The sequence below is a fragment of the Macrotis lagotis genome, chromosome 5 (genome assembly GCF_037893015.1).
Source record: "Macrotis lagotis isolate mMagLag1 chromosome 5, bilby.v1.9.chrom.fasta, whole genome shotgun sequence".
Lineage (NCBI taxonomy): Eukaryota > Metazoa > Chordata > Mammalia > Peramelemorphia > Peramelidae > Macrotis > Macrotis lagotis.
Window position 1 is genome coordinate 257,134,803 of NC_133662.1, and position 25,581 is coordinate 257,160,383.

The 25,581-nt window shown below is 41.3% G+C and overlaps 1 long non-coding RNA gene across 2 annotated transcripts; it reads right to left on the reverse strand.

Annotated features, from left to right (window-relative positions):
• Nucleotides 1-680: 680 nt before the first annotated feature.
• Nucleotides 681-25,581, reverse strand: LOC141490184 (uncharacterized). Of its 2 annotated transcripts, XR_012469087.1 has the most exons (5): nt 25,383-25,581; nt 23,868-23,932; nt 20,429-20,561; nt 20,071-20,186; nt 681-1,109 (listed from the first exon to the last, which is right to left on the reverse strand). It is a non-coding gene; the product is annotated as an uncharacterized LOC141490184 (long non-coding RNA). The 2 variants fall into 2 exon arrangements; XR_012469086.1 differs by lacking the exon at nt 20,071-20,186.

Below are 25,581 nucleotides of genomic sequence, written 5' to 3' on the forward strand. Positions count from 1 at the left end.
AGGGCAGGGCTGTGCTAAGTCAGCAACCTCACTTTCTCCTCCAGAGCCATCTGGGTCCAGTGGTCGAATATGAATTAGGATGACTGGAGATGGCCCTTAATGCAAGGCAGTTAGGATTAAGTGACTTGCCCAAGGTCACACAGCTGGTCATTAGCCAGTATCTGAGACTGGATTTGGATTCCTGTCCTTCTGAATCCAAGGCCAGTGCTCTATCTACTGTGGCACCTGGCTGCCCTATGAAGGAGGGCACAAGGACTTGGATGGAGACTGGAAGACTAGATGGAGGATGGCCAACTTGTCTTTATAATTTCTCAATCTATATCTGCTTGACTGTGCTGTTTGTTTTATATTTACAAAAATCCTGAGTTTGCTAAGAGAACCCATAGTTATTTTTTGTTCTTACACATCATTCCTTGTTTCATCTCCTCCCCTACCCCTGCCCATATCTTGCTCACTTCCATTCCTTCCCATTAAGAGTAGCCTCAATGTTCTCACTCTTCCTTGACTCTTCCAAAGCCACTTATTCCAGGCCTACTCAGAGTCCCACCTCTTTCAGAAAGCCTTCCCCATCTACTCTAGCTCACCCTAATCTACCCTTTCTAGCTGACTATACTACTGGTAGCATCCCAAAACATGACAACTAGCCAATGGAATAGAAATATTCTATGTATGTGTTCAAGGGCTTCAGAATAGGGGGAGTCAAAGTTCTGTCCTCATAATCATAGGGTGGGGTTGAAAGGGAGACTGAGAAAGGGCTAGGACTTGGAGGGGATGCAGCTAATGAGGCCTTGGAATGTTGCAATCTTCTTCGGTTGAATTCCTGTGGAATTATTCAGGAAGCCTTTTCTATCAGAAGGCTGTCATTTGGGTAAGACGGAGCGATGGAAAAAAAATGCATTCAGTGAGGAATCCCATGCCAAGACGAATGTTATTAATCTTTGCAAATCCATCCATCGAGAGTGGGACGCAACCGAGCCAAGTCCTTGAGTAGACTGGGGTGCGGCCGTGAGCTCGGTAGAACTTTCCCATCTCTGAAGACCTGCCAGTCGACAGCTGCTTCAAGCTTCGGGCCAAACCGAGAACAAGGATCTAGGTTTATCACAGAAGTCCTATTTAGAGAAGCAAGAAGGGAAAGAGAGAGGGAGAGAGAGAAGGTGAGAGAGGGTGAGACAGAGGAAGATTGAGAAGATGTATAGAGAGAGGACAGGAGAGACTTTACAAACCTGGACCTCAGTTTCCCAAACTATAACAAAAAAGGATTAGACTCAGTGGGTTCTGCATTCCCTTCTAGCTCCAAATTTGACATCCCATGTGTGACCTTGGAGAAGCCATTCTGTCCCTAGGTATGATGGATTTGAAATCAGAAGGCCAGTTTCTGATCTGACCTCTGCAACTTGATAGTGACCATGGTCTGGTCACTCCATCCCTCTCAGCCTCAGTTCCCTTATCTGTAAAACAGAGATAATTTTCCAGGGTTGTTTTCAGGATCCAATGAGATAAAGCACATTGAATGATTTACAATCCTTAAAATACTCTGCTACTGTTAGCTAGTTATTCGTCTCTTTGGGCCTCAGTTTCTTCCTCTGTAAAATTCTGGGTTGAACAGGCTGGTTCAGGTTGTGGGTCCTGGGACCTAGGATCCTTGGAGCTTTGAGGTGTGGTCCCTTGTCCAGCTGTTCTTCCCTACCCTCTGATCTGCCCAGGGCAACCTGGATTTCAAACATTGGGTTACTCATCAGCCTCAGATTTCAGGCCCAGAGCCTAGACCTCACTCCAAGCATCAAAGTCCTGGGATTCACTTGTGATCTATTTCTTCTTAAAAATGTGAACTCTCACAAAGAAGAGCAAGCCCTCCCAGAGGGTAATAATTACATAAATTCTATTGAATCAGACTGCTAACAGCTCAAGGAGCAAGGAGCCCCACCAACTGATATTGTACTTGACCTTGCCTCCTTTACTTCTGGCACTGCCTTACTTCATTAGGAGCTTTCCCTGGCTCCCTCTGTCTAGTGAACCAAATAGTGATCCTTCTTTATCCTGGTTTTCAAGACACTCTATAATCTGATCCAATCAATCGACTGATCGATTGATCAGTCAGCAAGTACTCATTAAGAGTCATTAAGTGGGGCGACTAGATGGTGCAGTGGATAGAGCACCGGCCCTGGAGTCAGGAGTGCCTGGGTTCAAATCCGGTCTCAGACACTTAACAATTACCTAGCTGTGTGGCCTTGGGCAAGTCACTTAACCCCATTGTCTTGCAAAAAGCCTGAAAAAAAAAAGAGTCATTAAGTGTCATTAAGATACTTAAGGTGTCTTAGAGGGTAGTTAGGTAGTACTGTGGATAGAGAACCAGTCCTGGAGTCAGGAGGACCTGAGTTCCAATTTGGCCTCTGACATTTGTTATTTAAGGAGCTGGGTGTTCTCAGACAAGTCACTCAACCCTGACTGCCTCGCACCCAGGGCCACTTCCAACCATCCTGATCCACATCTGGCCACTAGACCCAGAAGGCAGTGGAGCCAGGAGACAATCCAATTCACTTTCATGCTGTGGCATCACTTGCCTGATGTCACATCATCTTCCAGAATGAAGGACAAGTCTCTAGGAAACTGTGTTAAGACTCTATGCTGCCCCCTGGGGGCAAAAAGAAGGAAAACGGATGCCTGCCTTCTAGAAGCTTACAGTCTCCAGCCTTCCCTTCCTTTTATCCAAGCCATTCTCTTCACTATTCCCACACTCTCCACAGTAATTCCAGTCTCTATAACTTTGCTCACAATGTTGTATTTACTCAAAATTTCCTTTTCCCTCATTTTTTTGTCTAACAATATCTATTTTTTTTAATCAAGCTATTGGTATAGCAAATTCAATGAGCAAAGGCTCCTGATGGAGCATCTTACCTAGGGTTAACAACCAGGGTCACATAGTCAGGTGACAAGGGCAAGATTTGAACCCAGGTCTTCCTGACTCTGTCTAATAATACTAAACTAGGAAAACAGTCAATGCTTGGTAAATTGTTCTTAAATAAACTAAGCCCATGACCGCCATTACACACACACACACACACACACACACACTCATATCTGACTACATAGCCTCCCTGAAATGTCAGAAGAGTATGCCTCACATGGCACCTGACATATGAAGATTAAAGGAAGCCAAAGATTACAGGAGGCAAAGGTATGGGGGAGATCACGGCAAGCCTGGCAGGGGTGCAGTAGGCATACTTCATGCAACAGTGTGGTAGTGGGGAAACTGATCCTCAGAGCTTATGAAGAGGATAAAGCAGATAAATCAAAGTGGAAATGCCAAGCTGAAGGTCCTCACCCTATTCTAGAGGCAACAGAAAAACCATGAAGGTCAGAACCTTGCTGTAGAAAGGTGATTTGGGTAACTTCCTCATTAACCCTAAATACTCTACCATTCAAGGCCCTTCCTAACATGCCCCCTGATCTTTCCCAACTCCTTACCCTAAACATACTCTTCAGTCCAGGTGCACTGGTCTCCTGGCTGTTGATGCATCTTTCAATATTTCTCTGACTATTCCCCAGGAACATTCTCCATCTTTCTGTTGCAATTACTGACTTCCCTGGGTCTGAGTCCCAACTAGAATCCCACCTCCTATAGTAAGCCTTCCTCAAACCTTTTCATGCCAGTGCCTTTCCTCTATTCAATATTTTCTGTATATAATATTTTCTATATATAATATTTCTGTATATAATATGTAAATAATATTTTGGTATATAATATTATGTAAATAATTTATCCTGTATGTAATTTTCTTTTTATATGTTTCTTTGCTTATTGTCATCCTTTTAGATTGTGAATTTTTTGAGGGCAGAAGCTATCTTTTCCCTTTATTTTTCCCCATTACTTAGTCATCCTTCCTCCTGTGGACATGAAAATAGCCAAATTTTCATACATACTAGGATATAAAGAGGGTTGCATAAACTAACCCTCCCCCACCCCTTTCAGCATATCCACATGATGTATTTTTCATCCATTATCATTTTTCTTTGCCATTCCATTGGTTTATCTATGCATGAATATACATCATCCATTACATACATCATAGAGAATTGCCTGGGTGTTTAAAAACTATATGAGTATATATATATATATATAGAGAGAGAGAGAGAGAGAGAGAGAGAGAGAGAGAGAGAGTAGATAGATAGAGAGACAATACAGATAGTTTCTAAAGAGAAAAGATATACATGCATATACATATGTATTAATTAATACCTAACACTCCATCCAATCATCCACCTAGGCCATTTTGCCATCCACCATGCCTCTGCATAGATAGTCCCACTTCTTCCTCCAGTCTCCTTCTCCCCATTCCACATATGAGAAAGCTAAGATTCAGAGGGGAGATTAGCCTGAAGATCATTGATTTAGGGGAGAAGGGATTTCCTGGGACATAGCTCCAATCTTTTTATTTTTTCAGTGGGGAAAATGGGACCCAGGGATGCTAGATTGATTGTCCAAGGTCCTAACGTAATAAGTAGCAGATGTGGGACTGGCAAACACATCCTCTGATTCCAGAGGCAGGAGTTGGGGCTTTGGATAATCATGGCTGTCAATGAATGATTTTAAGCAGAGGACTGGACACAATCAACCCCTGGTTTGGGAAGATTAATCTGGTGTCTTCACACTTCCTGACAGTTCTCTATGTGGTTGTAATGGAGAGTTCATGTAAACATTATAATGTAACATAACATGATATAACATGGCATATAATAAAAGATAATATAGTATAACAAAATGAAACAATGTATTGGAATATGATACATAAGATTTGTGATGTGATATGATATGGTGAGGTAAAATTGGATGTAATAATATGACACAATATAACAAAATACTATATTTTAGTATATACATTTTATATTTATATAATATAAATTTATATAAATAAATACTATATTTTATCATATAAAATACTATATTATATCCATAATATAGCAAAACACTATGTAAAATATTCACATATATTATATATCATATATAGTCACATATATGTGTCTATATCCTGTCTCTACTTAGATTTACATGAAGACAGATTTCAGTATTGATCTAGATACTTGGCTAAGTGAATTGTATCCCCTGGCAAAAGTTCTAAGGCTGAGTGGATTCACCACCCCACCCCTGCCAGTCATTGGGGGTAGGAATATCATTTCAGGTTCAGAAAAGTGGGGGGACCAGCAGGGCACATGGCAAAATAGCCAGCTTGACTATTAGAATTTGAGACATGGCTTAATCTAATGATCTAGGTAGGACTGGCCAGATAGGGGGGTCTGGTTGCATGTCTGTACTTTTTCTTAGAGCACTCACATATTTTCTTTTGTATTATAATTATCTGTGCACATGTCTTATTGCTCTTTGGGGATGCCCTTAAGGGCAGGTACTCTGTCATCCCAGAGCTTTTACCTAGTAGGTGCCCAAGATAAGACGAATGGTGGATGAATGGAAATATTATGTTTAAGCAGATAGAGCCTATATGATGGCGGCTTTAGGTCTAAATCCTCCCACCACCCTTTGCTCGTTGGAGCTTCTCTAGGCTCAGGACTCTCCCACAACAAATGGAGGGATTCAGGAGATCTGGGGGCTGTTAATGAACAGCTGCTTCCAGTAGGAGCCAATTAATTTGCTGATAAGAGTCCCTAAAGCTGGCAGGACTCCCTCAATTCTACTGAGGAAGCTCGGTTCCAGTTCACTGCCTAATCTGAGGTGAGAAGCACTGAGAAAAAAGGAAAAACTCCAAATGGAAGGTGGCAGGTCGACTGCCTGGCAAACTATGTGGGTCTTGAAAGGTGGCTGAAATGGCAGGCAGCATCCTGCCTCACCTAAGGGTGTCCCACGGGGGATGTTTTCAAGGCTAGGTTTTATTTCCTTCTGATCTGACAGGTGGCTGTCAAGGCTTATCAAGTTTTCTTCTCACATTCAGCCCCTCATTTCCATTTTTTCTCCATTTTTCCATGCCATTTCAGCCCTCTCCACCCCATCTACTCAAGGCTAAATGATTCCACAACCTCCTACTCTTCCTCCCTCCTGTCTCTCCCCTGAACAATCCATCCTATATATGGCTGCCTGCTTAGTCTTACTGGAACATAGTATTGATTAGACTCACATGCCTTTGATGACTCCGCATAGTATACAGGAGAGACACTTGATAGCCAAGCCACCTCATCATCTGCTCCCAGTCTTCTTTCCCAATCTAATCTCACAGCACTCCTTTATGCCTACCCTTGATTCTAAACTGACTGATCATTTCAGTGTCTTCAAAGACCTGTGATAAGCCTTTAATAGTGTTTATTGAGTCCTTGGATCAGAAATTAGAGCTGAAAGGGACTCCAGAGGCCATGTCCTCCAGATCTCTCATTTTTCAGGGGGATAAACTGAGATCACAGAGTTTGGTAAAACTAAGTGATAACTTGACTCAAATCCCAGTGCTCTTTCCTCTTCCTCCCAGATTATGATGAGGATTTGTAATGATGAATAAGATCAACAGACTAGAATGCAGTTGACTTCCATGAAGGGAGTTGGAAAAGAAGGGGAGTATATATTCAATAGTAAGGAGAATGGTGGGTATAAAGGATCCTCTAAGTCCCTTATCATTCCTTCAGACCTGGAGAGACAGAGCTTCGTAATGAGGTCATCAGACCCATGGGGGTTAATTTTAGAAGGTAGAGAAATGATCTGGCAAAGGGAAGAATCAAGCCTGTAAGAGAAAGGTCCAGATTTACTCATCAGCCCATCAGTGAAGTTATTAAGCATTACTTTGTTCCAGGGGCTAAGGATATATGCAAGTCAAGAGTTCTTGTCTTTCACTCTCTTGGGGGAAAACACACTTGGTTATAGCAGAGAGATAGAAAGTAGAGAAGAGATAATTTGGGGGATATATGAAAGGCCCCAGCAGCCAGGAGATAAGGAAAGGATTTCTGTAAAAAGTAGCATTCAGACAGAGTTTTGAATGTCACAAGAGATTTTCAAAGACCGAGAGGATGCAAAGGAAGTGCTCTCTAGGCATGGGAGATCATAGATAGTTGCTACAAAAGTACAGAGATAGGTCGATGGAATTTAAAATATTACTGTTTATGCTATTGTTGTGTCACTTATTAATCTCTCTGAGTCTTTCTTCATCTGAAAAGTAGACAGTGGAGTACTTATTCCAAAGTCATTAAAGAATCAAGAAATAATATATTTGAAATTGTTCCAGGTCAGCCAGTCGATAGAGCACTAGCCCTGGAGTTGGGAGGACCTGATTTCAAATCTGGTCTCAGACCTGGGACAAGTCACTTAATCCCATTGCCTTACCAAAAAAAATTCAAAATAAAAATTCTAAAGGTAATATTAGAATGATTGTAGAACTATGAGACCTCTATAGCAGAAGACCAGGGCTAGACCCATTTGGGGTTTTTGGCAGAGATAGTGGAGTGATTTGTCATTTCCTGCTCCAGCTTATTTTACAGATGAGAAAACTGAGACCAACAGGTTGACATGACTTGCCCAGGGTCTCACAGCCAGTCAGTGTCTGAGGCCAGATTTGAACTCAGAAAGATGAGTCTTCCTCATTTTCCTAACTTGAGAGCTAGGATTCTATTCACTTCATCAGCTATGACCTCAAAGTTCTCTTCCAATTGTAGATCTCTGTATGACCCAGTGTGCTTCAAGGTTCCATCTAATAGTCCATGATTATCATTATCCCTATCACGCATCAATTCTTCCCCCACCCCCAACTCCTGCCAACTTTGGAAAGAGAGAGTCCTATGCCCAAAGGGCAATAAAACTGTGCATACCCTTTGATCTAGCAATAACACTACTGGTTCTATACCCTGAAGAGATCAGGAAAAAGGGTAAAAACATCATTTTACAAAAATACTCATAGCAGCTCTGTATGTGGCAGCAAAGAATAGGAAATCAAGTGAATGTCCATTATTTGGGGAATGGCTTAGCAAGCTGTGGTCTATGTATGTCATGGAACCAGGAGGGATGGGAATTCAGGGGAGCCTGGAGGGATTTGCATGAACTGATACTGAACGAGATGAGCAGAACCAGAAAAACACTGTACACCCTAACAGCAACATGGGAGTGATGATCAACCTTGATGGACTTGCTCATTCCATCAGTGTAGCAATCAGAGACAATTTTAGAATACCTGAGATGGAGAATACCATTTGTATACAGAAAAAGAACTGGAGTTTAAACAAAGACTAAAGTCTATTACCTTCATTTTTTTTTAAAAAAGTATCTTATGTACTACATAGTTTTGCTATCTCTTATATTTTATTTTCTCCTCAAGGATATGATTTCTCTCTCAACACATTCAGTTTCGATCAATAGCATGGGAACAATGTAAAGCTTATCAGACTGCCTTCTGTGGTGGGGTGGGGCAGGGGAAAATTGCAAAATTCAAAACCTTACATAAAATGATAGGTAGAAATTACTACAGTATATAATTGCAAAATAAATAAAATATTTAAATTTTTTAAAAAAATAAAAACGTTCATTTGACCAAAAAAAGGGGGAATTCCCACCCCAGAGTGATGTTGTAACAATCAACAATGCGTGATAATGCTATATCTCCTTAGGGGAAAAAAAGCTGTCCCCATAAGGTATTATTATGTGATAATGAACCATTTTATGCTGTCTTATCTCTCCTGCCTATTTTGTTTTCTCTTATTATGGGGTTCTGTTCTGCTGACACACATCTTCCCCACCAAGCCCTTAGCTTCTGTTAACTTCAAAGAACACCCCAGGCCCTTAACAAGAACTCAGTTGCCAGGGGGTGAGAGACATCTCCAAGGTGGGCTAAGGCACTAATTATTATTATTAGAAACTGTAATAATAACATGATGTTCTACCAAATACTTTTGCTTCTAAAAAACTCTTAGCACTTCATTAAAATTTAATGGGAAATTACACACGTGAATTTTATCTTTCTCTGAGAAACACACTACCCCACCCATTGGGAGAGCTCTTGTTCTGGCCATTTCTAAACCAGGGAGTGTTCCTTCAAAGTTCCTCTTTGGACTGGGAAGCTCTCTCATCCTCAGCCTTCTCCCCATGGTGTCCTAATCACTAAAGGAATGCAGAAATAATCTGTCATCTTGTGATAATTAGCCTGTGGAAACTGGAGGATGATAAGCCATGAGTCCTGGGAAGTATAATGCGAGGGTGCTGCCTTTTCCCTGGGAGCTCTCAGCTATTAAAGATGGAGGCTAAAGAAAGGAGTCTCAGAACCATTTTGTAGTCATATTGGTTTGTGGCCAATGCTCATCAATGGTCATTGGTTTTGATACCCTAACCATTTCAGACTAGTGCCTAACTAATTACCCCTCGACTGACACAAACAAGAACCCCTACTAAGATTTATACTTTTTGGGGCAACCAGGTGATTCAATGGCTAGATTACCGGCTCTGAAGTCAGGAGGACCCAAGTTCAAATTCAGCCTCAGACACACCTAGCTGTGTGACCTTGGGCACTTAAGCCCATTGCCTTGCTTAAAAAAAAATAAATAAAAAGATTGTTATTCTTCAGGGCAAATGAATAGAGTAACAGCCCTGGAATCAGGAGGATTTGAGTTCAAATCCAACCTCAGACACTCTTCATTGGCTATTTCAAAAAGCAGTTGCCACCTGAGTCCATCATTTCTCTTAATACTTACTTAGCTGTGTGACCTTAGGTAAATCAACTTAACTCCACTGCCTTGCATGGAGTTGTAAGTAAAATAAAAGCAATAATAAAATAAAAAACATAAATAAATAAAAATAAAGCAAAACAAAAAAAATTTGTATTCTTCTAGAAACACAAAAGACACATCTTCCCACCTTGGACCAATGAATGCTCAAGTCACTAACCCAGAGAGCAACATATAGGTGCATATAAGATAGTGGATTACCTTGGGATACTTTCCATGAGCTTCTTTGCTCTATATTCTCTCTGCCACAGTACCCCAACAGAAAGTAAGAAGCATTCACACAGATCAGTAATTCTAGGCAAGGATGGAGATTGAGCTAGAATATGTCAGGCCATTTCTGGGTCCAAGAACCTGGAGGGGGGCTATTTTCTGCAGAAGTGAATAAGAAAGCCCTGGGTTACTTTAAAAAAACAAACTAGGTTAGAATCATGTTAGGAAGGGGGTCAAAGGTGTGGTTGATTGTGCAGGCTCAAAAGAAAAGATACTAATTACTGCACGCTGGAACTCCTACACAACTGTTGAGGATGTTGGCCCCAAGAACGCTCATTAAAAAAGAAAATAGCAATGTAACTTTATCATATCATATTACTGAGTAGCTACCCTAGATGAAGAACTATGTTGAATCTCTGGTCCCTGCTTGAAACAATCAAGAGCTTAGGGCAGCTCTTTTTTGTTTTGAATTTTTGCAAGGTAATGGGGAGATAAGTGACTTGCCCAAGGTCACACAGCTAGATCATTATTAAGTGTATGAAGCCAAATTTGAACTCAGATCTGCCTGACTCCAGGGCCGGTGCTCTGTCCACTGCACCACCTAAATGCCCTGCAACTCTTGATGATGTAGATTTTGAATGAATAAGAGAGAGATCAGCTTGGGCTGAAATTATTTAGTGAATAAACATTATTAAGCACCAACTAAGCCCAGGGTGGACAGAGAAAGGTAGAAAACAACTCCTGCCTCAAGCAGCTCAAAGTCTTGCGGGAATAGATGACCTGCAAACAACTATGGCCAAACAAGCTAGGATATGAAAAACCTGGAAATTATCAATAGAGGAGGGATATGAAAGCCTTGTCAGAAAAGGTGAGTCCTGAACTGGGACGTAAAGATGAGGAGGATTTGTATAAAGGTGAGAGAATAATTTGAACAAAGGCGCAGAAATGATTTTGGTGTAGAGAAATGGAGGCAGCAAAGAGACTGACATGGATGGGCAGAGAGCTGAGACTAGATAATATGGGGTCTGATCTCAGATGAAGAGAGGCTCCTTTTCCCCTACTTGAAGCCCTGACTCTATAGACTGGGAAGAAGTGACAAGAGAATCAGAGGATATGGCTTTTGAGTTTGCTCAATTAAGTAACTTCATCTCCCAGACCTCAGTTTCCCCATTTGGAAATTGAGGGAGCTGGACTGGTGGTTTCTGAGATCCCTTTCAGGTCTTGATCTTCAGTTCTAAGAGGAATGAGGCAGGGTAGCAGAGACAAAGGGAAGGAAACAAGAGGCGTTTCCAGTGACAGGACTTGGCACCATTTTGGATGTGATGAGTGAGGGAAAGGATCATTAAAGACCATGACACTTCCTACCTGAGTGGTTTCAAGGATGGCTTCTTATGCCACCACCCCCACCCCTGGAGTTCTGACATAAGGAACTATCAAAGTGATGAAGAAGAATGGAGGAAAGAAGGTGGATCCTACAGCTGTCACAATGCTATGCAGGCAGGAGGGGCCCCAATAAATACCAGCCTATAAAAGGCAGCGCTATTTGGGTTGAGAAGGCAAGTTGAGGCACATAGACACACTGAAACAAAGCAACACACACACACACACACACACACACACTCACACACACTCCCATACATTCCCCCACACACACACACACACTTACAAACACAAATGCACTCATACACACACTGTCACACATACTCACATAAACACACTTACACAAACACAGACACATACATTCACATATACACACACACTCCCACACATTCCCCACACACACACTCACAAACACAAATATAGTCATATACACAAAATCATGCATACACATAAACACACATATATACACACACAAACATAAATGCCCTCATACACACAGACACAGACACACATATCTACACACATGCAAATATGCTCATACATGCAGCCACATACACACACACAAACACACATATACTCACATAGACACATTCACATATACAAACACACACATACACACTGTGATTGGCTTCTTCCCAAACCATCTTACAGTCACAAACCACGGACCTTCAGTGAATAACAGGAGTCATAGAAAGGTTTCTCTCCACCCTCCAGGCTGTCTATACTATTTGAAAACACTTTCACCCCTCCACTTGCATCTCATTGCTCTACAGGACTTTCCTCCCCATCCTCCTCCCATCCCTACTGTGACTCTCCAGCAATGGTGGTGGAGAGGCCTGTAAACTCCCACCACTACACCTTTCTCACTTTTACACAAAGTTGGAATTGAAATGGAAGTCACCAAATCTCACCCTCTTATTTTATAGAGAAGGAAACTGAGGTCCACAGAGATGAGGAGGTGACTTTCCTAAAGTGGTGTAGGCTGTTAGCACCATATACCCCCAGAGCCAGGGCTGGCTTGATTCCCCCCAACCTCAATAACAAAGGGTCTCATGATCTTCCACTAGGAGGATCAGGTGAAAGAACTGAGAATACTGAGTCTGGGTTAGAAAAACTTTAAATAGAACATTGTAGCTGCCTTCAGTCCTAGAAAAGTTATCAGTGGAACACAGATTAGCCCCATTCTTTTTGCCACAATCAAGGAAAGGACAAGAATGACTCTTGGTAGAGAAGTTTTCCAGTGGTTTGAACTTAAATTTCAAGCTCCATTTAGGAATAATGTAGATTTTTGTCCCCAAGCCTTGGCTGACTGACCTTAGTTCAATGGCATCCAGAGGAACTAAATGGGAGATGAGACCCCCCTTTGAGGGAATTTCATTCTGTTGTCCTCTCAATCCTAGAAGCAATTGGGGGATGTGGTAGATAGAGAATTGGACCCAGAGTCAAGGATCCCTAGCTGTCTTTCCTCACGCTTATATTGGGTGCTGTCTTTGGAGCATGGGCCCCTAGGCACATTTCTTCCAGTTTCAGCCTGGGCTTGGATGAGAATGTGTTTACATAAGCCCATAAACTATCTTCCACCCTCTTCCCAGGGAGTATCAGGTCCATTCTTGTGGACCAAAGAGTGTCCATTTCAGAAAATGGTAGGGTTGACAGGCAGCTTCTGTGGGGGGGGGGCATATCCACCATGTAGACTGAGTGGTGAACAAGGCATTGCCCTCTATGGGATGCTGTCTGACTAATCTACCATGGTTTAGAGCAATATTATTTTGCTTCTGTTTCCACTGGAGGATGTTGAGGAAAGACCAATAGTTGAACTGGCTGGCAAAGGACTTCTCTCCCTCCTCCAAGGCTATAATTCTTATCTGCACTTAATACAGTGAATCAAACACTGACTCCTTTGAAGTCAGATAAAGATGGGTTCAAATCACTTCGATCAACTTTTTGGGTCTCATTTTCTACTTCTGAAAAGGTCCCCATCTATAAAATGAGATGGAGAAGGAAATAGTAAACTCCAGTATCTCTTCCAAGGAAGCACCTCAAATGGAATCAAGGAGAGTCAGAGATAACTTAAACGAGAGAACAATTAACTGAAAATGTAAGGTTGGTCTCCATGACTTTCCAGCTCTATGACCTAAGAAAGATCACCTTCAAGATAAGAGAAATGCAAGAAATTTGGAAAGGTCCTGATGCCCTCCACTGGTCTATGAAAGATGGAAAAGAGATAGAGACAAGCCCTGTGACTTCACCAGTAGAGATAATTTCTAGATGAGGATGCTCCCTTCAGGTTGATACCTTCTCTGTAACTTTCATCTTAGAATTCAGGATAACCTTTTAGTGTCAAATCCTTCTGACAGGCTGATGACCCCTTTTCAGAATAATGTCCTTAAAGGCATAAAATAGAATACATTAGATTATAAAGCAAATCAGTTATATTGACACACAGTTACAAAACCCCCTTTTTTTGAGTGAATAGTCCTCAGATTTAGATATTCTAGCCATAGAGTCATTGGAGCCCTAAGAAGGTAAGGGATTTTCCCAGGATAACTGTGTTCACCTATATGTGTCAAAGGTTAAGTTTGGAACATAATCCTTCCAGATTTCCAAGAAAGCTCCCTCTAATCTACCAATGCTCTATTGAGAATCAGCTGACTCATTTATAAAATAGGAGTGGTTCCACTTACACTGTTCACCTTTAAGATTTTTTTGTGAAGGAAACAGATTTCAACCTTGAAGGGCCACATAAAAGTGAGTAATGACTCATTCACGGGATCCAAATTTTTTTAAGGGCCTGCAAATGGAAAAGACATTAGATTTATTCTCCTGGACCACAGAGATCAGACCTGGGAAGGAGGAAAGGAAGGAACAGGGATGCAGATTTAATCTTGAGGTCAGAATAAACACCCCAAACCAATGAGAGGTGGCCCAGAGTGCATCTAGTGGCCTCTGGAAATGAGCACTGGATCTTCTCCAAGAGTGAGTCCTTGTCTGGTATAACAGAGGACCACTCTAGGATAAGTGGAGGTGGGATGCTGTGATTTCTAGGCCCATCAATTTGGGGATGGAATGGCCCTCAGAAGTTAGGTGGTCCACCCCTTTCATTTTACATATGTGAAAACTGAGGCACCCAAGAGAAAAGTGACTTGTCTAAGGCCTCCTATGCAGTAAAGCAACAGTGGTGAGAGTTGAACCCAGCTCCTCAGACTCCAAAAGTATTTGGTGCTCTTTTTCTACTCTATCACAAGATTCATTTTATTCTGAATAACTGAGTAAATATATCCAAGCTGTAGCTAAAGAGAATCTGGAGAACCCAGAAAAACCAGCATCACCCAAAGAGATCAGTTGAAAGTGGAAATTAAAATGAGCCTTAAATGATTGGAAAGATTTGCATAAGGGAAACACTTTTGTTATGTGTTTGTTCATTGAACAGACATGTACTGAGCCAGGTGGCACAGTGGATAGAACACTAACCCTGGAGTCAAGAAGACCTGAGTTCAAATTAGGCTAACTCACTTCACCCTGATTCATACACACACACACACACACACACACACACACACACACTCAACATATTAATAATGAATACAATCCTTGACTACAAAAAAAAAAGAAAGAAAATGGGGGTGATGATCAACCTTGATGGACTTGCTCATCCCTTCAGTGCACCAACCAGGAACAATTTGGGACTCTCTGCAATGGAGAATACCATCTGTATCCAGAGAAAGAAGTATGGACTTTGAACAAAGACCAAAGACTATTACTGTCAAATTAGAAAAAAAAAAACCCATTATATTATTATGTAATTTTGCTATCTCTTATACTTTATTTTTCTTCCTTAAGGATATCATTTCTCTGTCATCACATTCAACTGAGATCAATGTATAACATGGAACCAATGTAAAGACCAACAGAATACCTTCTGTGGGGAGTGGGGGGAGGGATGCAAGAATGTGGGAAAAATTGTAAAACTCAAAATAAATAAAATCTTCCTTAAAAAAATAAAGAAAGAAGAATGACCTTTAGGGGATAAATGAGACATAATTGGAATATATTTCACTAGGAACTGATTCAGGGGGTGAGAAGTAGGGGGTTGGAGAAGAAATAACATGGACATAGAAATGGACTGAGATGAGAAGACCTCTGTGCTGGGGAATTACTAGAACTGAGTTGAAATCTTAATTCTTACCCCATACTCCCTATGTGAGCATGGACAGATCTTTTCCCCTCTCTTGGCTTTAGTGTTCTCAGCTGTAAAATAAAAGAGTTGGAGGAGGTGACCCCTATAGTCTCTTTCTGCTCCACATGTATGGTCCAGTGACTTTTCCATACCCTAAAATGTTCATACTTGACTATATGTTATGTACCTGAACTTTCTAACCCATTTGTATGAGTTATGTAGGCATGAAATGCAAAATATCTTGGATTTCAATCAAATGCCCCAAAGTCCTTTTAGATGCACCAGGAGCCTGCCCAGGCAGATTCCAAACAAGTCTCTAAATTTCTGTCTGATTTTATTAGCTTCTTTCTTTGAATTTCCTTCAAGAACTGCCCACCTGGAAGGCCCACAGTAGAAAGGGATGTGCTGCTCCAAGATCTAAGGACAGACCTGAATCTGAAAAATTAAATGACTAAATATACTTCCCTGCCCTCTCTACTGGTCAGCCTTGTAAATCATCTCATTCAGCCCAATGTTTTACTGATAAGGAAGATGACTTACCCAAGGTCATATTGGTTAGTTGTAATACAGAAAAGATTTTGACCCAGGGCTAGTCTTGTATTCTTTCCAACACATTACTCCAGAAGTTCCTTTCCAATGTATCAGTCTGTGAAATCCCAAAGGCATCTCTAGATAGATTTTAGGGGAGTCTATACATCTGATGAATTTCAAAAATTATTTGAATAACTATTTTTTCAAATAAACTGCAAATCTATTATGTATAACTTGATATTCCTATATAATGAAGAAAAAATAAAAATATAATAAAGTTATTGTGTAGCTTTCTTTTCCCCCTTTTTTCTTCCCTCCCCAGAGTTGGCTACCATTAGACACATATATTGCATGCATATATAAACACACACATATATATATACACACATATGTGTTTGTATGTATGTGTATATGTCCAGGCATGTGTAAATTCATCCTATACATGTAATTTATCACTTCTTTCTCTGAATGCAGGGTCTTCTTTCATCAATAATGAAAGAAAAAGAATTAGAAAGATACATAACAGGGAATGAAGTAATAGAACGATCTCTTTTTGCAAAGAATATGATACACTTAGAAAATCTCAAAAACGCGACTAAAAAAGTTAGTTGAAACACTGAATAATTTTAGTAAAGTGGTAGGATATAAAGTAAATCCACAAAAAAATCATCAGAATTTATATGTATATATATATATCACAAACCAAACTCTGCAAGAAGAAATAGTAAGAGATGCTCCATTTAAAATAACTCTAGGGGCAGCTAGGTGATGTGATACAGCAGATAGAGCATTGGTCCTGGAGTCAGGAGGATCTGAGTTCAAATCCAGCCTCAGACACTTAAGAATTACAAAGCTGTAAGAACTTCAAAAGTCATTTAACCCCATTGCCTTGCAAAAAAATGCAAACAAAATAATAAATAAATAATTCTAGTAGAGTATAAAATACTGGGAGTACAACCCCAAAATTAACCCAAGAACAAAATTATATAAAAGAATTATAAATAAAAACACAAAATTATAAAAACTTTTTATACAAATAAAATCAGATTTAAACAATTGGAGAAATATTAATGGTTCATGGATAGATTGAGTCAATATAATGAAAATGACAATTTTACCTAACATATATTCTATTATCAAATAATTTTTTATAAATTAGAAAAAATATTAACAAAATCCATTTGAAAGAAAAGAATGTCAAGTATAACTATATTTCAATATAAAGAGTTTCCTTTGTGGGGCATCTAGGTGGCGTAGTGGATGGAGCACCAGCCCTGGAGTCAGGAGTACCTGGGTTCAAATCTGGTCTCAGACACTTAATAATTACCTAGCTGTGTGGCCTTGGGCAAGCCACTTAAAACAATTTGCCTTGTAAAAAAAAAAAAACTAACAAAAAAGAGTTTCCTTTGTAATCCTATATAATTTATTTTATGTATTTGAAAAGATGATGCTGAGGAGTTCATAGGTTTCACCAGACACCGCCTGAAGGGGTTCGGGACATAAGAAAGTTAAGCAGTCCTGTGCGTCAAAACAGAAGATTCAAGGGAACTGTTGGCAATATTGTTCAGCAATAAAAATATGAAATAGTCAATAAACATTTAATGCCATCGCAGCTCCTCATTCTGCCCTCTTAACAATACTCCTCTCTTCTCCCCCAAACACCAAAGAATCTTCAATATAGCATCCCTATCCCTGTCACTACCACCTCCATGAGCCCAATGAAGCCTGCCCTTTATGAAATGAACCCCAGTGTCCTGCATATTTACTATTACATAAATTATTAAAATTCACCAAGTAGAAGACTTTTTGTGCCTGTCCCCTGGGTACTTCCTCATGACAGCAGAAAGAATTCGGGGTCAAAGTGGCAAAATGTCCCCCTGTGACCTTGGCAAATCCTCTCCCTTCTGTGCACCTCAGTTTTCTCATCTATAAAATGATGGGGTGAGATGGGATGTTAGAGTAGGCTAGACCACACTAGACTGGACTAAACTTTTCCTTCCAGTTCTACATCTGGGATTTGATACACAAGATTTTTAAGGTAAAATGTCCCTTTGAGATCATTTGGTTTAGCACACTTATTTGACAGATATGGAAACTGAGACCCCCCAGAAGGGAAGGGACTTGTTCAAAGTATGTCAATCTCATGACAGCATACATGCCTGGGTTCTGGATAGTGGAAGATGCTCTCAAGTTTCCCAGTCACCAATGGAGTCAAACAAGGCTGTGTCCTTGCTCCCATACTTTTGAACATGTTTTCAGCCATGTTATCAAATACCTTCACTGAGCTTGAAGATGGCCTCAAGGTCAGCTGCCATATTGATGGCAAATTCTTCAACTTGAAAAGTCTATAAGCCAAGACTAAAGTACAAGGAGGGTTGGTATATGATCTGCTCTTTGCAGATGATTGTGTCCTCAATGCAGCCTCTGAAACTGAGATGTAATAAAGTATGGATCAATTCTCTGCTGCTTGTGCTCGTTTTGGTCTAATAATGAACACCAAGAAAACCCAGGTGCTCCATTAGCCAGCACCACACCAGCCCTATGTGGAGCCATCAATTATAGCAAATGGAGAAGTTCTGAGGACTGTGGACAAGTTCACTTCCCTTGACAGTGTCCTCTCTAGAGAGGTACACATTGACAATGAGGCTGACACTCATATTGCCAGAGCTAGCTCAGTATTTGGGAGGATCCAAAAGAAAGTATGGGAGAGAAGAGGTATTAGACCGACTACCAAACTGAAGGTCGACAGAGCCGTGGTGCTGACCTCATTGCTATTTGCCTGTGAAACCTGGACAGTCTACCTGCACCATGTCAGGAAACTGAATCGCTTCCATTTAAATTGTCTTAGGAAGATTCTGAACATCACCTGGCAGGAGGAGATTCCAGACCCTGAGGTCCTTTCTCGATCTAAAGTGCCGAGCATTGCAACATTACTGCAGAGAGGACAACTATGATAGGCTGGAGATGTTGTTAGAATGCCAGACGTGCACTTGCCAAAAAACTATTTTACAAAGAACTCACCCAGGGCAAGTGTTCACAAGGGGCTCAGAAGAAGTGATACTAGGACACCCTGAAGGTCTCATTGAAGAACTTTAGAACTGACTGTACAGCATGGGAGACCCTGGCACAGGACCACCCAGCATGGCGTGCCCTCCTCAGTGAGGGGGCTGCACTCTATGAGGAAGGCAGAATGGAAGCAGCTCAAAGGAAACACAACATCTGTAAGTTTAGAGAATCCATCCCACGTGTTCCCATGGACCATCGGTACTCAACCTGTGGTAGGACATTCCAAGCTCATATTGGTCCGATCAGGCACAGTCAAACACACTGTGATTGTCTCAAACATGGTGATACCATTTTGGTCTTCTTCAATAACAAAGGACAAGAATCAACCAACCAATTTGCATTCCTCTAATCAGTAACGATTTGGAGCGATTTTTCATATAATTATATATAGCTAAAATTTTATTTGAAAATGCCTGTTCATATCCTTTGACCATTTATCAATTAGGGAATGGAAGTCTCCCCTTCTTTCCCCAGTAACACTGAGCAAATTCAAGGTTACAGAATTATAGCATCACTGATCTGAAGCTGGAAGAAACCTCAGAGGTTATCTATTCCAATCCTCACATTTTACAGATAAGGAAACTGAGACACAAAACTATCAAATGATTTAGGATTAGAGACCATACAGCCATTAAATGATTAGGGGTCATGAGACTGGGAAGGACCCCAGAGGTCATATCATCTAGTCCTCATGTTTTACAAAGGAGGAAGCTGAGTTTCAGAGAATTTAAGAGTCCAAGATCATATTGGTAGTAAGAGTAAGTGGTTGAATTTGAACCTATTCCAGAGCCTTCGCTCTTTGCATTATGATCTAGCACTTCTCCCTGGCTCTGAGTTTGTCTTCCCATCTGCCTCTTGGGCCACTTCCCCATAAGCAGGAGAGAAAGAGCTCCCTGTTCCCCTTGGTTCCCATTAAACCATCACCTCCTAATTAAGTAAAGAGGTTGGGAGGAGGAAGGCTCTGGTTCTTATTCATCCTTTTGGAATGGTTAGCAACTCCCCCTCCTCACCATTAGATTTGCAGGATCAGTTGAAAACAAACATGAATTTCATGGTATTCATTGAGTCATCATTCTGGGGACAGTCTTCCGCCATAGATAATTGAAAAGTCCTGGCAGAACTGCCTCTGGCAGGAGACAATATTTTAGATTTTATCATTTCAACATTTCTTTTTCCTTAGTCCCTTTAAAAACATCTCCTTTGGGGATTTTGTGTATATAAACACAGGTGCCTTAAAAAAACACTCATATACACATATACATTCAAGTCCTTAGTGACTGGAAAATATTCTTTCATTGGACTGTCCAAGGCATTAAATAAACTAATGAGTTCCAAAGACCATTCCCACAGCAAGACCCACAGACTCACCCAGTTAGAGATGTAGAGCAATATAGAATATTGAAGGCCATCAACTCCAACTCCTTCTTGAGGAAACGGGCATGGACAGGCTCAATGATGTACCCAAGTAAATATCAGAGGTGGCGGTTGAACCCTGTTACTCCTTGATTCAAGCATAGAAATTTATCCTCTAAGCTAGGTGATCTCAACCTGGGAGTCAGAGAGCCAGGTTTGGACTTGGATGGGGTAAAAAATGTAATCTTTCCTTCTCACTTATCTCACAGGGTGGTTACAATAATAGAAAGATAGAAAGTTTTTAAAATGTTTAAGTGTTACATGAATGTCAGTTATTAATTTTGTTAATGTAGGCCTGAACCAAACTCAGAAAATCAATAGGAAAAAAGTAACTGGTTCAGGAAAGGTTTAGACAAGTTCTAAAATGCCTGAATGGATCATTGAGGGAAAGGAGGTTATTAGGGAAACAAGACACTTTAGAGTTTTTAAAAGGGGTCTATTCCTCTTATGTAATGATAATGTTCAATTCTGTATAATCAGATGTGTTTGACTCTTCATGGCCCCATTTGGGGTTTTCCTGGCAAAAATACCATGGCAATTTGCCATTTCCTTCTATAACTCATTTTAGAGATAAAGAAGCTGAGGCAAACAAGGTGAAGTGACTTGCCTAGGGTCACACAGCTGCTAAGTGTCTAAGGCTGGATTTGAATGCAGGTCTTCCTGATTCTATGCTTGATTCTCTATCTACTGTGCCACCCAGCTGCTTTTGTGGACATTACTCATCCCTTATGCTACACTGCAAATTCCTAAAGGACAGGAATTAGGAGAAAGTCAATCAATGAATATTGACTGATTGATTAAATGTAAATAGTAGATATGAATGGGCAGCTGGGTGGCAGACCTGAACTCAGAAAGACCTCAGCTCAAATCCCGCCTCAGTCACTGACTAGCTACCAGACCCTGGGCAAGTCACTAAACCCTGTTCCCTCAGGTAAAAATCTCTAAAATGGCAAACCATCCAGTAACTTTGCCAAGAAAAGCCCAAATGGGGTCAAGAAGAGTCTGAAAAAGGACTCAGCAACAAACAATAAAGTAAAAATGAAAAACAAACTCTCCTAGAGGATTCCTCATAGTCACCACCTGTCCTCTTACTCCCCAAAAGACATTACTTCAGTAGAATGGAAGCTCCTTGAGGGCAGACACCGATTGTGGTTTGTTTATTTGTTTTTCTCTATATCTCCAGGGCCAGGAATAGAACCTGGCACATACTATTCAGAAGATGACTTAATTCCAGATTCAGAGATTGAGGCCATCTAGTCCAATCCTCTTATTTTGTAGATGAGGAAAGTGAGACTTGGAAACTTAACAAATGTCTGCTGAAATGAATTAAATTAAATTAAATCATATTTTTCCACTTCCTCTGGTATTCCATAATCATCATCCTTTATAAGACTCAGTTTGAAATGGATGAAGTGGAAGTGCCCCCCTCTCCAAAGTCTACATGAAATAACAGGATGAGGGAGGGGGAGCCAGGTGTCATTGTCAGATAAAATGGGTGTCATCTGAAGTCTTGTCTCTGTACGTTTGCTTCCTGAGCACCCCATTTGTAATGTCGGACAGCTGTATTAGTCATCTACACTCCTGAGGCCCAGAGAACTTTCTAGCTTCCTTCCCAGGAGGTTCATTTTCCCCCTTTGCTCATCAATTGTCATAAAGATATTGTAGCGCTCTCTCTCTCTCTCTCTCTCTCTCTCTCTCTCTCTCTCTCTCTCTCTCTCTCTCTCTCTCTCTCCCCCTCCCTCCCTCCCTCCCTCCCTTCTCTCCCCCATCTCTCTCCATCTGTCTGTCTCTCTCTGTGTGTCTCTGTGTCACTGTCACTATCTCTGTCTCTCTGTGTCTGTATGTGTGTATTCTCTCTGTCTCTGAGTATCCTCTTGATAGCTTTCCTCTAACTTTCTTTCTTCCTCTTTCTCCCTTTCTCTTTCTCCTCTCTCCCTCTCCTCTCTCTCCTCTCTTCTCCCCTCTTTTTCCTCTTCTGCACTCTCTCCTCTCTCTCCTCTCTCCCCCCTCCTCAATCTTCCCTCCCTCTCCATTCTCTCTTCTTCCCTTTTCCTTTTTTCTGTCTCTCTCTTTCCCTCTCTCCCTCCCTCCTTCCTCTTTTTCTCTCTCCTTTCCTCTTTCTTTCTCCCTCTCTTTCTCCTCCTCTCTCCCTCTCCTTTCCTCTCCTCTCTTCACCCCTCTTTTTCTCTTCTCTCTCTCCTCTTTTTTTCTCCTCTCTCCTTCCCTACCTCCCTCCTTCCCTTTTCTCTCTCTCCCTCTTTCTTCTCATTCTTTCTCCCTCTCCTCTCTTATCCCCTCTTTTTCTCTTATGTTCTCTTCTCTCTCCCCTCTCTCCTCCTCCTCCTCCTCCTCCTCCCCCCCCTCCCCCTCCTCCCAGTCTGGGTAATTCAGTTACAACCAAGGGTAGAATCAGATGACATTCAAAGGCTTGGCCTTGCAATTGACTGGATTGGCCTCAAAACAGAAAAGCTGCTGTTTGCTTCTTCCCTCCTTTCCTAAGGCATGGCTACAGCAGCAGATGAAAGATTTGTCTGTGGTCACATAGCCAGGATATCTTAGAGAGATATCCCAAACCCATTCATAGCCATCTTTTGGTCACTTGTAATTCACCTGCAACCTGAAAGTGCATCTGCCTTGTTTTTCCAACTTTGGTCAAAATCAGAGGCCCCAGATTCAAATCCCACCTTGGATCCTAACTATCTCTGCAACTTTGGACATGTCACTTGCTTCTCTTGGCCTCAAGATCCTTGTCTGTCCTCCTGGCTCTAAGACTAAGGTCCTAGGAAGTCAATCTGATCCAATGACACACCCCATCATTTTCTTCCAGCAGCCCACATCTGGGAACTGTATGGAGATCTGGTGACCACATTTTCATGGAGAATATTTAAAAATTGGAAAGTGTCCGGGGGGACAAGCAGAAATATAAAATGTTTCCATAAAAGAATTCATTGAAGGAACTAAGGACGTGAAGATGAGAAGACTTCAGAAGCACTTGATATCTGTCTCCAAGAATCTGTGAAATAGGCATTAGGTTATCTTGATTTGGTCCAGAGGGCATAGCTCAGAACTTCAGCTAATGGGTGGAAATTAAAAAGTAGCAGATTGAGGTCTGCTGAGGAGAATCACTGCCCCCAAATTAGAGCTGTCCAACAGAGGAATGAGCTGCCTTGGGAAGAGGTGGGTGAGATATAAAGGATCGTTCCTTGGTGACACTGTGGGGTAGGCTCTTGCTCAGACTGGGCTAGATGCCTTTATGATCCTTTTCAACTCAGATTCTGTGATTCTTGCTCTGGCCAACACACCCGCCAATCCAGAGATGCTTTGTTTTGAGTCATAAGCTTTTTGAAGTTTGGTATTTGTAAAATAAACAAGCTAAGTGCTCCATTCAGCTCACCTCTGACACAGACTAAGGTGGTCCAAGCCTTCCATAAAGGAGAGATCTTGGCAGTGATCTTGAGGCTGGCAGAAGAGAAGGGAAAGAACAAGAAGTGGTCCTCTGTTCCCCACAGTTCAGCCCTTTGTTGTGTCCCTCCCAGATTATAGGAATAGCATGTTCATTTTTATTCCCACTCCCTTTCTCTACACTTCCCAGGCCACTTTACACACCCAGAACTGCAAGTAGCAATTACTGTTCCTGAGAACAGCTTTTCTGCCCTCTCAGGGAGTGAGTGTGACTACCTGGTTGCCCTGGTTCTGGATATTTCTTTTATTTATATATTTATCTATTTATCTCTCTGTCTGTCTGTCTATCTATCTATCTATTTATTTATTTGTTTTTGCAAAGCAGTGGAGTTAAGTAACTCGCCTAAGGTCAATACAGCTAGGTAATTATTAAATATCTTAGATCAAATTTGAACTCAGGTCCTCCTAGCTCCAGGGCTGGTACTCTATCAACTGTGCCACTTAGCTGTGCCTGGCTCTGGATATTTCATAAAGCAGTGCCTTGATTCCATCCTTTCCCTACTCCAAGTCAAGCAACAGTTTCTACAGGATCACAGGGTAAAACTTGCTTTTGAACCCTATATCAGCTACTTGTTAGTTGTATAACTCTGGGTAAGTCACTTTACTTTTCAAGGCCTCAGTTTCCTTATCTATAAAGCAAAAGGGTTGGACTTATGGTCTCTAAGGTCTCTTCCAGGTAGAAATCCATGATTTTATGATGCAGTTTCTCCTTCTGTGCTCTATGTTTTTGCCAAATCAGACCCATGGTTATGCACAGCCCCAAATATTGTGAGTTTTCCCATTTCTATCCATACCATTCTACTGATGTCTTCCCTATCCTTTAAGGACCCACTCAAATGTTATTTTCTCCATGAACAGATCTCCCTCTTTCCTACTTCTTAGACTAGGTTCAGGAATCAAATCTACTCTTCCATTCTGTAATTGCCAATTGCCAGCCCTCAAGATCAGCCCACTATCCTTGTAACTAACTCCCCAGACATTTTCTTCCCTGGCCTCTATCCCCAACTGGGTGCTAGGATGGAAACTCCTAAAGAAGTCTCCCTTTTGTGTTTGCATGTCCTGAGGATGACATCATGAATTACCCTTGAAAGCATTTTCATTCACTCAATCATAAATCCAATCCTAGCACATTCTTTATACAAATACTGCCTCTTATGTGAATCCACTTCCTGGTCCCTCCAGCTGTTAGTGTTTCCCTTCCCCAGTGAAATACATCATATTCACATGTATGTGCATATGCTGCTTCCACTTAGAATGTTAACTTCTTAGCCTCAGTTTCCTCATCTGTAAAATGAGTGAGCTGGATCCAATGACCTCCAAAAGACCTTCAATGCTAAAAATCTATTAGCTTATGAATCTATGAGAAGAGTTAACACAGTTTGGCAGCCTAGGGTCAGAGGCTGCATTCCCATTTGGCCGGGTGAGCTGCCATCTCCGGGGGCCACACCTCTCCATTGATCCTGATGGGCTACAGCTGTTCTTCAAAAGGAGAAGTGATGAGAGCTCCACCCCAAACATAAGATCCCATCTGGAAAAACACTGTTGCTGTGTTTAGAAAAAATATAAATATGTTAGACAGTAGATGACCCTGAAGGTGGATGTGTGTGTGGTAAATGGAATAGCCTAGGTGCTCTGAACACCTCTTA